Below are 13,745 nucleotides of genomic sequence, written 5' to 3'. Positions count from 1 at the left end.
ACATGTAAAAAGTGCCAGACATCCTCAGCTACACACCATCATGTAACCACTGTCTGACCCCAGAACATCTTCAGTTCCTTCCTCCCTGGTAATGTTCTGTTCCTTCCTGGCTACTACCATTCCTTTGCTGCCAAGCATCAGAACTCACCCCCTGCGGTTTCAGGTTGAAGACATGTGAAACAGCAAATGACATAAAGACTCCTTTTTCTTCAGGTTATTGCCGCAACTATAGCGCATCTCATAAGCCATAATGTGGCCTCCATGTCAATTATTATGGGCGTCTCACTCTAAGTTGACTTCTTAAGGGTATGTTCACACAACGGATTGTTCATGGGGGAAAAGACATAGCAGAAATCTCTACCTGACCATCTGATTTCTGCAGCTGATTTTTGGTTTTGCACACGGATTAGCCACATTTTAAAGGGGTACTCTGGTGAAAAACATACTTTTTTTTTTTTTTTTTTTTAAATCAACTGGTGCCAAAAAGTTAAACAGATTTGTAAATTACTGCTATTAAAAAATCTTAGCCCTTTCAGTACTTATGGGCTGCTGTATGGTCCACAGGAAGTTCTTTTCTTTTTAAATGTATTTTCTGTCTGACGACAGTTCTCTCTGCTGACTCCTCTGTCCATGTCAGGAACTGTCCAGAGTAGGAGCAAAGCCCCACAGCAAACCTCTCCTGCTCTGGACAGTTCCTATGACAGACAGAGGTGTCACCAGAGAGCACTGTGGTCAGACTGAAAAGAAATTCAAAAAGAAAATAACTTTATGTGGAGCATACAGCAGCCAAGTACTGGAATAGTTAAGATTTTTTTAATAGAAGTAATTTACAAATCTAGACACAGACTATTTGGGATTGTGCAGCTCACAAAAAATTAGTTGAGGCTAAATGGAATAGTACTTACACCTCAAAAAGTACAAAAATTTTAGAGAAGAAAAAAAGGGGGAGGGTACCATAAGCATCCAGACTAATACCAGATATACTGTTACATGATGACTAAATTTAAATAGAAAATAGGACTGCGCTTCATATTAATGATGAGAAAGATATTTTTAAAATGTATGCAATAAAAAATAATTTATTATAAAAATGATAATAACAGCCTCCTTACACAGGGCCCTTGGTAAATATAAACCATACAATAAGAAATGCAATAAAAGTTCCACTAGTCCGGCATCTGAAGGACCGGCAAAGTTCACAATCCGTGATTGTATAATAAAGTCCGCATAGATATAGGTAAATGTCCAAATTTGCACAACAGATCACCATTTATAGTTTTCCAGCTTATAATGGAAAAGCAGTTCATAGAAGATCGTAGAAGATTCAGCTGTATACTATACATCCGGGAGGTAGATGGTATGCAGACCCGAGGCTGTGTTGAAGTGCTGGCGTGCGCTGCAGCGGCTGGCCTGCCTGCCACAGGCCTTAGAAGAGCCACTGGTCTCGGAGGTGGATGGAATTACTCCGGAAATGGAAACCGCCTCGTGGAGAAAACCTCGGCGTCTGATGTCAGCCAGGTAAGAATGGAATAGAGACCGGCAAGGTGGAATGCTGTATTAGGTGATTCAAGTACGGGCGGCTGTATAGTCGAGGATAGCGGTCCTTCAGGGATTGTGGAATAATGCAGTAGAGTTGCAGTATTATTGAGGTAGTTTTCTCTAGACTCGTTTCAGGGTACTTAGTGTAATGACCCTTTCTTCTACCCTGAAACGCGTATAGAGAAAACTACCGCAATAATACTGCAACTCTACTGCATTATTCCATCTTTCATCTTCTATGAACTGCTTTTCCATCATAAGCTGGTAACTATAAATGGTGATCTGTTGTGCAAATTTGGACATTTACCTATATCTATGCGGACTATATTATACAATCACAGATTGTGAACTTTGCCGGTCCTTCAGATGCCGGACTAGTGGAACTCAATGCATACCTAGCGTTTTTTTTTTTTTTTTTTTTTACTACATTTTACTCCATTTCTTATTGTATGGCTTATATTTACCTCCCCACAAGGGCCCTGTGTAAGGAGGCTGTTATTACCATTTTTATAATAAATTGTTCTTTATTGCATAAATTAAAAAAAAATATCTTTTTCTCATCATTAATATGAAGCACAGTTCTATTTTCTATTTAATTTAGTCATCATGTAACAGTATATCTGGTATTAGTCTGGAGGCTTATGGTACCCTCCTTTTTTTTAAAATTTACAAATCTGTTTAACTTTCTGGCACGATGGTGATTTATAATAAACAAAATTTTCACCAATGTATCTGATCCGCATGTGGCTACCCACCACAAATGACTCACCAGCATGTGACACACAATCCCCCAACTTCCCATTTCACATTCCCCCTGGAGCACAGGGAAGATACCAGGACCACACGGAGGAGAACTGGATCTGCGGCAGACCTATGGTGACAATGGCTAGGTGAGCATCAGGGATATGTATGCTACATGACAGAGATAGAGGTCCCATCTCTCCTGCATGTGGCTGCCGGAGGTGACGGGATTCCGAAATTCCAAGTGGACTGTTCTACTCTTCTGTAACTCCCATAGTAATAAATTGGAGTTTTGCAAATAACATACCACCATGAGCTAAGCCATGTAGCTCCTATTAAAGTCAATGAGGTTACACAAGCTAAGTAAAACCATAGCTTGGCTCCATAGCCACCTCCAGCGGCTGCAAACAGACTGAAGGAGGGATCCTGATATAGGCATGGGTCTAAGAGGTTAAACCCCCATCTGTTGGATATGTCTGTCATATCCTGTGCATATATCATACATTTTTGAGATGGTAATACCCTTTAAATGGGCACTCTTATTAAAACTAATGTTTGCTATTGCACTACTTATGGTAAATAAATAAAAAAATCTTTCTAATGTACTTTGTTTAAAAAAAAAAAAAAAAAAAAAAAAAAAAAAAAGTAGTTTTCTATGTTTTATTTGTGTTTAAAAAAAAAAAGCTGCCACTAGGTGTCTCCCTACTTGTCCAGAGCACATTTCCCCCTTATCTTTTGCACAGACTTTGGACTCCTGTTGGCATGGCAGAAGTCCAAAATCAGGAAATGCTGGGGGGGGGGGGGGGGTTGCAGCCTTATCCAATCATAGCTCATCACACGCACTGAACTGCTCTGGGCTTTGTGTAGCAAAGGGATGTAGGAAGTTCTCCCCTCTATGGCTTCAGATGATGTCAGGCCTGCTGGATAACGCCCCCCGCCCCCTTCCCTTCTGTGAATCTGACGGAGACAGAAAGTACAGAGCAATATCAAGGTAGGAAACTAAAAAATAAAAAAAAATAAAAGCAGGGGGTGGTTTATTATGATGGGGCAGTGAACTGGGAGGATTATAAAATTTAACAAGATAATGAGAGGTACTCTCTAAGTCCTATTTATGTCACTTTTTGAGTCCCCGCCACTTATGTACATTAAGACATTGTCAATAAAGTATTCTTTAACATACAGTAATGTGCCTATAGCATATCTTTAGATTGTAATAGACCAAACCTAGTCTCTTAGTGACTGTTTGATCTAGATATACGTGTCTTACTGGTTAGACACACAAGATGGTAGACTTCGCTTTTTGTGTCTCACAAACAGTAGACATAGTCACTAGTCATCCATGTATGGTCTCTTAAAAGCCAACTGTATGCCGCAGTATATGTCACTATACCTTTTGACACCATACCAACATATACCTGCTCTGGAGACCTGAGATTAACTGATAAATATAATCATATTGTGCAATACTGTATATAAATCTTACCATTACTGTATACAGTATTTTCTCTTCCTTTAAACAATATCGTCTTGTGTCTTTGCACATAATGAGCATAACAGCGGAGACGGAAAAACAAGTGGTATGTGAGCTTAGCACGCCTGATAGGCCGGAGAAATTGCGACAGTTTCAATGTTGGTTATTCACCTCAGTAATCTGGTGCGAGGTAGAATATATATGGAGATAAGTGCTCAATACATAACAGGGTGCATCCACTTTCCTTCAGATCACTTGTCATTATTGATATGTTTCTGGAGCATTGTTTGAGATTCTACCTACTGACTGCAATCTTTTAAGCTTAGATTGACCTGGTGAGTCGAATGGCGCTATGAGAACGGAGTGAGAGCGGCAGCCTAGTCTGCTTTTAGAATGGAATATTATATCGAGCAGCTATTAGCATCGCTGTTTAGAAAAGCAATTTCCAAATTGCTTTTGGATGCAAGAGGAGCAAATTATATGCAGAGCTCCCTGAAGCGTAAAGACAGTTTAAGACTTTCTTTCCCTTCATATCATGAAGAATGTTGTCAAGAAAGTCTGTTCATAGCCATTTAGAGCATTGTTACCCCATCTGCATTGGACAGGGAGTTTTTTCAATTGCTGATATCCCCCGACCTTCGGGCTGATTATTCTGAAACTCTTTTACTGGATTAGGAATACATTATTGCCTGAAATGATGAACGATTGGCGGAATTTGAGATTTTATAAGACTCGAATTTTTTATTATACTCCTTTTGAATAATGGGCGATTCACACACGCACACATTTGTTATGAAGGAAATAAAATAAGTAATTTGGTTTTAAGATACTGAGTTCGGGGGTGGGGGGTGGCGGCGTATCGAATATCATTGGTGGCATTGGTGGTGTATGATCCATGGGGAAAAAAAGGAGTTAAATACACTTTTCTCTCAAAAGGAAAAGAAACATATGTCATCTGTTTCATCTGTAGACAGCTGTTTCTCAGTCTCTCTTCATTGGGGGACACCTATACTGATGGGTATATGCTCTTGCCACTAGGAGGCGCTGACACTAGGAAAAAATGTCGGCTCCACCATGGCAGGATATACCCACCTACTGGAAGTGAGGTAATTAGTTTTAGCTAGTGTCAGTAGGAGGCAAGACACAGGTCTGGGAGCTCCCCAGACCTGTTCTTTTTTTGTTGTTATTTTATCTCCCTTTTGTTTTCATTTTTTTGGTGTGGGTTCAGGAGCATGGCGCATATGCGACAAAGGGGCACGGAACATAAGAGTATGGGCTGTCAACCCCTTCGCAAACGGCCAGCGCCTGGAGGTTGTACCCTGGGTCTGGGTCCCCCATTTGCCCCTGCTCGCCCAGCTATCTTAGCCTGTTATGATGCAGCATGGCTATAAGCTGGTTGAAGACTTCAGGGTGAGTATAAGAAGATGGAGCCATGGGTGAGTATGTACTACAACCCCCCTTACCCCTCTCCCTCCCTCTTGCTCATCCAGGGGTCCCCTTTCTCTCATGTGCCCAGCTCCTCAGCCACCATTAGACGCCGCTGTGCTGGGCCGGACCCATCCTGGCCTCTGTCGCCATTCTGAAGGGGACAGTCCGGTGAACCTTCCCTCCCTCTCTTCGGGCCACGCATCAGTCTCTGGGGCAGCGGGTCTCTGGTCCCGTGCGGCCGTCCGCTTCCCCAGTGGGGGATGTTATTTGCCCGCTTACTACCTTGTGCGGCCAGGCGCAGTGTCCTGGCTGCGTTCTTTATTAGGCTGACCGGAGACCTGTTGGGTCTCTTACACCGCCAGGTCGCTCTTTACTTTGGTTGTACTTCAAAACCCCACTTTCTGTAGGGGTTCGATGGAGTGTACCGGAGCATTCAGGAATCCTATACCAGTCAGCCCAACAGTGGACGGTAATTCAGGTTATCCACTGCCCAGGTGTAGTTACAGGTGAGTCTCCCAGTGTTGCTCCATGGGCCCTATACAATACACCACAGACTGGTTTGCGGCGTTCCCTCCTTTACCAGGTTCCTCCCTACATGCCTGCCGCTCTCACGGCTGAAGGCTGGTAACCCACTTTCTGTGTTTGATTTTGTCTACAGCACCCGGTGAGGCCATGGCCCCTATGCCAGATAGCCAGACTGTCTGCATGGTTTTCTACCCAGCCAGGTCACTTTCCCCATTCTTTAAACAACATAACCCCAGGGGGTAACAGGGTAATATATAATATACAACAACTTTAGGGAAAACCCCCAAAGGGGTACCCTAAACTAGAAACCCCCCAACAGAAATTGATAAAATGTAACTTTTATTAGATGCGATTAAAATAAACTAATGTGGTAATGGTAATGTGACACTTGCCGGCAGTCCTCTGATGATGATGCTGCTGATGCAGCGAAATGCCGTCAGGACTCTGGTTTGTGCTTAATATTTTAATCGCAGTGGCATCTACTAGCACAAGCACATATATATTTTTCTCAGTAGTGGCCATACCAGTAATTGTGGCACACACTACCTAGAGGCTTCCACTCACAGCTATTACATGTGCTAGTTAGACCCTGTGGGGGAAATTTATCAAAACTTGTGCAGAGGAAAAGTTGTCCAGTTGCCCATAACAGCCATCAGATTGCTTGTTTAATTTTTCACAGGCCTTCCTAAAAATGAAAGAAGCGAGCTGATTGGTTGCTATGGGCAACTGGGCAACTTTTCCTCTGCACAGATTTTGATAAATCTCCCTCTGTATTTTTAAATCGGTGTGGTACAAACAAACACTTCTGTCACATTACCATTACCACATCAGTTTATTTTAATTGTGTTTAATAAAAGTTACATTTTATCAATTTCTGTTGGGGGGTTTCTAGTTTAGGGTACCCCTTTAGGGTTTTCTCTAAAGGTGTTGTACATTTCCCCATTGTTGCCGCTCCTGCAGTTACAGTTCGGTGACTCATTTTCCATGTGAAGTTCCAAAGAGTGTCTCTGTGGTTTCATTGGATCTTTTATACTTGCCGGTCAGACTGTCTGCATGTTTCCTGCTCCACATACATCCTTCATCCCTTGTGTTGTGACACCATGCTGCCGAACTTTTGAATGTCTGCGGTTTCTTTGGCGTCTGCAGTCTTGGTACCCCTCTATCGTGCGGTAACCACGTTTGTGTCCCTATATATGCTGGGCCACTCTGAACGTGTAGGGTCCATCTTCCCTTTTTTCTGTGGGGTGTGCCTCGGGCCTTCCTGTGATCTTGTTTCCACAGGTTTAGGTGGTCGAACTCCTGCTCTGGCATGGGGCAGGGATTTTGTAACGGACGTTTTTAATGGTTTTGTTAACGGGTCATTATAACAGACCTTTAGAATTCTATAGTGTGAAAGTAGCCTAAGCTGTGACGTCAAGCCACAGGATCTAAAAGCAGTCTGCTCTTTCTCCCCTCCTGTCAACACTGGTCGAGACCAGTAATGTGAAGAGGGGAGCTGATATTACTGCTTATTAGATTTGTTCTGACAGAAACGGTGAGCTTCTGATGTGACCTTTATAGCTTACAAGGAAGAGAGCACAGGTGAAATTGAAGATTTGTTCACTATGGCTAGTAACATCATATTAGTAAGTTGCTTGATTATACTTTTTGACACCGAGCTCAGGTGTTTTATTTTTTTCCCTTGGCAACCCCATTAATAGTCCTCTGTTTATCCTCACTATAGAGGACTTGGCCTGTCTTACATTACACAGACAGCACACTGATTCTAATGCGGTATGATGCTTTATTTACCCTGTCAGGTTTCCTCACGTAATCTAACCGCTGATCACTGGAGGTCTTGGGGAAAGTTTTGAAAACAGCTCATTATCAGAAACCTTTCTAAAGTTGAAATTATCCAAAGTGGAGACTATCACTATATGCCTCCACCCTCCTTTTACATTATTATAACAGACTAGGCATATTTTTTAGATAAAACCCAATGATTCACATAAGCAAAAACTTAGCATGGTACTCACCTTTTTGTGAAGTATCTCTGTTAAATGGGTACTCCGGCACTAAGACTTCTTATCCCCTATCCAAAGGATAGGGGATAAGATGTCTGGTCGCGGGGGTCCAAACAGCTGTCACGCCCCCTCCCATAGGCTTACATTGAGGGGGCGGAGCGTGACATCACACGGGGCGGGGCCGTGACATCACAACGCCCAGTGATCGCCAGTAATCAGACCCGGAGCGAACACTCAGAGGACTGATTCTAACGGGGTGCTGTGTGCAAAATCATGGGGGTCCCCAGTGGTGGGACCCCCACGATCAGGCATCTTATCCCCTATTCTTTGGATAGGGGATAAGATGTCTTAGCACCAGAGTACCCCTTTAACTTTGTGTCCAATCAACTTGATCAACTTCTAATACCGGTTATCCCAAGATTAAAATTTATCCTCCATTCTCTGGATAAGAGATAACTAGCTGATCAGTGAGGGTCCCCCACCAATCATGTGAATGGAGGTCCCTTATTCCAAGAGTGGATGGAACAGCAACACTCATGTTCGACCACTGCTAAATGCATTCTCTATGGGACTTAAAGAGGCACTGTCATTGTTGAAAACTTTTCATATATTGCAGAACTCATTATAATATGAGTTTTCACAATATACACCTGTTAAATTTTTTTTACATTTTCTCCTGAAATTCAAGCTCAAAATAGCCACCACTAGGGGTCACCTGTCTTTTAGCCAGACAGATTAGTCTAGATTTTACAGCATACTGGATACTGGCCGTAAAGCATACCGGTATCCAGTATAAGAGATTTCTATTGAGTGTATGTGTGTTCACTGCCTGTGAACGAGCACAGGGAGCGCGCTCACACAGGCAGTCGTCCCCCCCCCCCCCCCCCTCTTCCTCACTGCCTAGAGACAAGCACCAAGGTCAGTTCCCAATTCAGCCCCCTGCAGAGCGCATTGAGAGGCCTTACCTGGTATGTTGCCACTGTGTAAACTGCTAAATATGCCTGTCCTTTGCTTATGTGGAGCTGGCCCTGGAGGATAGTCACTGCTCCGGCCACGATTCCTGCTTTCTCCCGTGCTGCGGCCCCTGCTGCAGCCTCTGTGTTCCGTGCTCCGGCCCCTGCTCTCTCCCTTGCTCCGGCCCCTGCTCTCTCCCGTGCTGCTGCCCCTGCTGCAGTCTCTAATGCGTCCTGTGCTCCGGCACCTGCTCTCTCCCGTGCTGTGGCCTCTAATGCGTCCTGTGCTGCGGCCCTGCTGGTTCTGTAAGTGTCTTAGCTATCCTCCCAGCCAGGGCCTCGTGCACATGGGGCTAGGTGCACTGCAGAACAATGCACCCTAGGGTCATCCACAGATCCAAGGGTGCAATGCTCTGCAGTCTACACATACCCCCACCTGTATAGACACATGGGGGGGGGGGTGTATGTGCAGGCAACGGTGCAATGCTCTGCACATACCCCCACCTGTATAGGAATGTTCCTACACACACTGTGAGGGAGACAGACTGACACGCCCCCTCCAGCTAGCACAATGAAAAAGTAACTCTCCAGCAGATAAATGCTTATATCTCTGTATATATAGGTCTGAGACACAAAAATTATATGCACATGATCAGGATTGGGTCCTGAGTAACATATCACTTTTTTTCTTTTTTTTTTGCACTATGAAAGGTACGCTTTAAGAACGTTGCTAAATTTGGCTACATTCGGACGTCCTATAGACCGTGAATGGAGCTGTGGCCAACATGTGCACTGCCGCTTCATTCATACAGGGGACAATTGACTTCTGATCTTGTGATCGGAGGGTGGGTCCAACCTTTCCTGTTTCCTGTACATTTAAAATGTTCTTCCATAATGGACCTTACAACTTTGTGGCTACTTCTTCAAATGGAATTATTTTGATGTGCAAACAGACTGGCCCCAAACCACCATTTGACTTGTCAGTATGTTCCCATAAATCAGGTAGTGATCGTTGTAGAACTAGTTGGTTTGTTTTAAAGCTTTTTTGCTTATAGTCAACTTGTATCATAATGAAAAGGAAAGAAAAGTAATAGGAAATAGTTTAACTTTTGGTCCTGTGCAAGTCTCCAGCCTAATAAATATTAGCCAATTGATAGCAGATTACTGGTTTTGCATACAGAGTTTTAGATTTCATAATATCCCACAGTGGTGACATATTAATGAGTTTGGTGAGATGTAAATTTGTGCAAAAATGTTCTTAATAAGTAGACTCCATTGGAACGGACCTCATCTTTGTCTTGGAAGACTCAAAGCTCATTTAAATATCAATTAATTATAATTTGTAACATATTTTTGTACCCATATGGATAGGAGATATTTATTTTTTGTTGCTGGAAATTTAAAGGTATAATACAAAGAGAATTTTCATTAAGAATGCATAATAGTAATACTGGCCTATTAGCCTCAAAGTGTCATGGTCACCACTTGCATGTTCCTTTAAAGGAAAACTGTCAGCCTGTTCACCCACACTATAACCCAGTGTATAGAGTCCAATAAGGGGCCACTTACCTAAATATGCCCATTAGGTCCTGAGATGTCCCCCAGAAGATCCTCTGCTAAATTCAGTGAATCGCGCGCAGGGGGCGGGGCTTTGCTGGCTCCATTTATATATTCATTGTCTGTGACTCCACATCTTAGTGAATTGGAGTCACAGACGAGTATTGTGGGAGATCCCAGCCTCCGGACCCCCCCCTCCAATGCTCAGACAGGGGACAGGGGATCGGGGATAAGATATCCAGGGGCATAGTACCCCCTTTAAGTTCCCAAAAAGATATTTCCTATTCATACTAAAAATATGATTCTTCAGATCTATCCCTGGTATACAACTTACACAAGTGGAAAATAGAAAAGACTGATAAACAGCTACTCACCTGTCTGCTATTTACAAGAGAGCAGCTGCTTAGTATCATATTTGCATATCGATAAGGCTTCTATATATCTATATATTTCTGGTCTAATGGGGAGGTGTAGTTCTCCATGCTGTCTTATAGCCTGCTAGTAACACTTTTACTATTTGATCACATGGCCTGTTGTGCACAACAGGTACTGACATATATAATTCAAATTCTCCCATGAGGTACCCAAGGTTATCTTAAATTTCAATTCCAATTCCCTTCAAGGCATAAAGCTCAACCAGGACTAAGCCCTAAACTAGGTTTACCCCTGTAAAATATCACTTATATTTCATCAAGTAAAATATGCTCAAAATAATACAAGTTATAGTGTATTAAAAGCACAGCCCGGTTTAGGTACCGGTCCGATAGACCTTTTTTTTTTTTTTTTCTGGAGGTATTTTAGTAGTTCTTAATCATCACTTCTTTTATTTGTTAGGGTTATAATACATTCCCTTTTAATAGAACTAGCATAAACCTCCTATTTTCCTTTCCGGGTTGCTATTTAAAATACTCCTATCCCTAGCATCCCCCCGACGTTTCGCCAATAGAAACCGGCTTTATCAAGGTGTAGGATACTAATACACTATAACTTGTATTATTTTGAGCACAATTATTAGGATATTTTAATTGATGAAATAAGAGTTATATTTTACAGGGGTAAACCTAGTTTAGGGCTTAGTCCCGGATGGGCTTTATGCCCTGAAGGGAATTGGAATTGAAACAAGAAGTACTGACAACACATATATCTCCCCACCAAATATCACTAGATCAGACTGTGTCCTGATTAGAGATACTTTGGTACCCTGTAAAGCAGTGGTTCCCAACCAAGTCCTTAACCCCTTAAGGACCAAGGGCGTACAGGTACGCCTTTGATCCCTGGTACTTAAGGACCAAGGACGTACCTGTACGCCCATAGGAATTTTGGTCCCTGCCGCGCGGGTACCGGACGGGGGTGTCTGCTGATATCTATGCCCGGGAGGGGGGGGGGGGGGGGGTGTCACACTTGTGAATTCACACTTGCGATTTGCGGCTATTCCGGGTCATACGGGTCTATGGTGACCCGGAATATAACGGGGATCGCGGTTGTCCAAAACACCCACGATCCCCCTGAAGGCATAGGAGTGAGGTGGCAGGGATGCCACCCCTCCTATCCCTGCTATTGGTGGTCTAGATGCGACCATCAATAGCAGATCGGGGCGGAGGGCTTTACTTTCGGTTTTCCCGTTCTGCCCACCCACAATAGGCGGGGCAGAACGGGAAACCGACAGAGGACCGTCGCCGACGTCCACTTCCCCCAAGGGCGAGGAGAGCGGAGTCCGGCGATGTCGTGCGCCTGGCTCCCTGGATCCGACGGAAGCCGGTAAGTGGCCTAGCAACATCTGGAGGGTACAGTTTGAGACCACTATACAGTGGTCTCTAAACTTTAACCCTCCAGATGTTGCAAAACTACAACTCCCAGCATGCCCAGACAGCTGTTAGGGCATGCAGGGATTTGTAGTTTTGCAACAGCTGGAGGGCCCCAGTTTGGAGATCACTGGCAGTGATCTCTAACTGTGGCCCTCCAGATGTTGCAAAACTGCAACTCCTAGCATGCCCAAACAGCAGTTTGCTGTCAGGGCATGCTGGGATTTGTAGTTTTGCAACAGCTGGAGGTCCACAGTTTGGAGATCTCTAAATTGTAGCCCTCCAGATGTTGCAAAACTGCAAATCCCTGCATGCCCTAACAGCAAACAGCTGTCTCAGCATGCTGGTAGTTGTAGTTGTGTACCTCCAGCTGTTGCATAGCTACATCTCCCAGCATGCCCTTTGGCGATCAGTACATGCTGAGAGTTGTAGTTTTGCAACAGCTGGAGGCACACTGGCTTGTAAATGCTGAGTTAGATAACAGAACCTAACTGAAGGTTTTCCAACCAGTGTGCCTCCAGCTGTTGCAAAAGTACAACTCCCAGCATGCACTGTCTGTCAGTGCATGCTAGGAGTTGTAGTTTTGAAACAGCTGGAGGTTCCCCCCCCCCCCCCATGTGAATGTACAGGGTAAATTCACACGGGCAGGTTTACAGTAAGTTTCCTGCTTAAAATATGAGCTGCGGCAAATTTTTCGCCGCAGCGCATACTCCTAGTGGTAAGCTTACTGTAAACCGCCAGTGTGAATGCACCCTAAAAACACTACACTACACTAACACATAATAAAGGGTAAAACACAGCATATACACCCCCTTACACTGCCCCCCCCCCCAATAAAAATGAAAAACGTATTGTACAGCAGTGTTTCCAAAACAGAGCCTCCAGCTGTTGCAAAACAACAACTCCCAGCATTTCCGGACAGCCACTGACTGTCCAGGCATGCTGGGAGTTTAGCAACAGCTGGAGGCACCCTGTTTGGGAATCACTGGCATAGAATACCACTATGTCCACCCCTATGCAATCCCTAATTTAGTCCTCAAATGCGCATGGCGCTCTCTCACTTCGGAGCCCTGTCGTATTTCAAGGAAACAGTTTAGGGCCACATATGGGGTATTTCCGTACTTGGGAGAAATTGCACTACAAATTTTGGGGGGCTTTTTTTCCTTTTACCCCTTATGAAAAAGAAAAGTTGGGGTTTACACCAGCATGTTAGTGTAAAAAAAAAAATATGTTTACACTAACATGCTGGTGTTGTCCTTTACTTTTTATTTTCATAAGAGGTAAAAGGAAAAAAAGACCCCCAAAATTTGTAACGCAATTTCTCCTGAGTACGGAAATACCCCATATGTGGGCGTAAAATGCTTGGCGGGGGCACGACAAGGCTCAGGAGTGAGAGCGCACTATGTACATTTGAGGCCTAAATTGGTGATTTGCACAGGGGTGGCTGATTTTACAGAGGTTCTGACATAAATGCAAAAAAATAAATACCCACATGTGACCCCATTTTGGAAACTACACCCCTCATGTAATGTAATAAGGGGTACAGTGAGCATTTACGCCCCACACGGGTCTGACAGATTTTTGGAACAGTGGTCCGTGAAAATGAAAATTGTAATTTTTCATTTGCACAGCCCACTGTTCCAAAGATCTGTCAAACGCCAGTGGGGTGTAAATGCTCACTGCACCCCTTATTAAATTCTGTGAGGGGTGTAGTTTCCAAAATGGG

General features: G+C 43.8%; 1 protein-coding gene across 3 annotated transcripts in view; it reads left to right on the top strand.

The window, feature by feature from the left end:
• The window catches only part of KIF16B (kinesin family member 16B), a 372,668-nt gene that overhangs the window by 73,230 nt on the left and 285,693 nt on the right, over positions 1-13,745 (top strand). The gene's annotated exons all lie outside the window — the stretch shown is intronic.

This window comes from Hyla sarda, chromosome 3 (assembly GCF_029499605.1).
Source record: "Hyla sarda isolate aHylSar1 chromosome 3, aHylSar1.hap1, whole genome shotgun sequence".
Taxonomy (NCBI): domain Eukaryota; kingdom Metazoa; phylum Chordata; class Amphibia; order Anura; family Hylidae; genus Hyla; species Hyla sarda.
Note: the sequence above shows the minus strand (reverse complement) of the source record. Positions and strands in the feature narration are given on the sequence as shown.